Consider the following 2252-nt stretch of genomic DNA (forward strand, 5'->3'; position numbering starts at 1 on the left):
CAGTGTGATGTTCAGAAAGGCCTCCCTGCTCCTCCTCTGCTCCTCATCTTCACCCTCCATCTGACTCTCTGAGCACTCTGGATCATCTCCATCCACAATCTTCTGCATGTGTTTGAGTTCAGCTTTAACAAAGCTGATGATGTTGTCCTCCAGCAGCTGGAACACAAATACATTAAAGGCGATGAGTTAAGGCCTGCTCCAATCATCTGTGTGTGTGTGTGTGTGTGTGTGTGTACAGTGGTTTGATCACAGGCTGACACAGGTTTAGTGTCTTTGTAGACGTACACACCGTAAAGATGGAGTCAGGCTCAGCTCCAGAAAAACCATCCACACCCTCCAAGCTGCTGTGGAGAAGACACAGACACTCAGACATGCTGAGGAGCAGCTGGAGGAAAGCACAGGAAGCTCTGCTAACATCATGTGAACATCAGTAACAGTGGGTGATGTCCTGCAGAGCCACAGTGCAGTGAGTGTGGAGCAGCCTTTGGAGCTCAGCTCAAGAGTGGAACATCTCAGCATGTTTCCACTGAACAGGAGAACAAGTCTGTTGGACTGAGGCTTTATTTGGCTTCAATCCTTCATAAATCTGAAGATCACACGCAGTCTAAGACTCACCTACACACTGGAGACCATTCCTACAAAGCCTTTTCTTTTTCACCTTCCACTGTTTGCTGAGATTTACATCAACACCACTTCAATAACAAACATAGTCCATCAAAATGTATTTTTTTTTATTGGGGGTGCTTACCACTCTCATTGAGCCACTTTTCATTCTGGCTTTTTAACACACCACACTAAATAGGGCAAACATTTAAAACATAATATAATATATATATATATATATATATATATATATATATATATATATATATATATACACTGTATATATTATGTGCTGAGGGCGGTCCAGGTGAACCAATTTCTTCCAGAGCTGGCGGTCCCGTACCAGCAGATCTACATCCTCCACAACAAGTCTGTGTTGTCTGAGATCGCCTGTTATGATGTTGACCCATCGTGTGCGGGGCTTGCCTCCTGGCCATCTCCAACCTGCTGCCCTTGGGTCAATAGCTTTCGTCAGATGGTCAGGAAATAGGTGGAGGACATGGTCAAACCAGCATGTGCGTCACTGCGCAGCCTAGCAAGATGCTCTAGGCTGACATGTGTGGGCTCTTAGCACTTCATTGGAATAAAAATAAACAAATACTTGAAATTGTTTAAACTGTGGACCCTGAATCTATAATTTATGAAAGTTTAACTTTTTGAATGAAATCATGGAAATTAAACAACTTTTCCAAGATATTCAATTTTTCTTATAAAGGGTCTGTATAAGAGGGTGTGCACACTTTTGCTACCTCATTCTCTCAGTTTTTTTTTTATTTTTACTTCATCTCCCTGAAATGTTTCAGTTTGTTTTTCAATTGCATTGTACAGGTTCTAGGTCACATTAAAGGTGGAAAATACTGTGAAATTATTTATTTATATTGTCCCTCCTCTGCTTACTCTCTTTGAAGCCCTCTCATACGAAAATGGAGACAAACTCAGTCCAACTGAGCGACTGAAACAACCACCAGGAAAACGTCTCCACCACTACAGGGACTGAATTCCCATCAGTTCAAATCCTCCATAGCCTGTCTAAAACTTCTCAAAGCAGCAGTACAGAGACACTCTGGTTCCACGTACAGCCCTACAGACATCAACAAAAACCGCTTCCACGCCAGCCGACCTTGACGATGGAGGGTCCCTAGCAGCCATCAGTGACCCTCTCACCATCAGATGCTCCTGGTCAGTGTAACAGGTTCACACACATTCCTAGTCACTCATTATTGGTGATTCAATAACTAGGAACACCAGATTATTTAATGTCATCACACACTGTATTCCAGGTGCTACAGTTCACACTATCTGAGACAAACTTAACCAAATGTTACCCACACTGCCAGCAACTGTTACTAAAATAGTGTTACATGTAGAAACAAACAACGTGAATAGATGTGAACCATGAGTGAGTTTAACCTTCTCTTTAATGTTTTAAAGATGTGTGAAATCAGTGTTTATCTCTGGTCCTCTTCCTACACTAAATAAATACATAAATAACCAAAGAACAAACAGTACATGAATTGGTGTCGTATGTGTTTGTCTGTTCTGTCTTTGATGAAATATATATTAATAATAATATTATTATTATTATTATTATTATTATTATTATTATATGTCTCACTGTCGCATGGAGCCGAGGCAACAATTTATCAAGT

This window comes from Gouania willdenowi, unplaced genomic scaffold (genome assembly GCF_900634775.1).
Source record: "Gouania willdenowi unplaced genomic scaffold, fGouWil2.1 scaffold_63_arrow_ctg1, whole genome shotgun sequence".
Lineage (NCBI taxonomy): Eukaryota > Metazoa > Chordata > Actinopteri > Blenniiformes > Gobiesocidae > Gouania > Gouania willdenowi.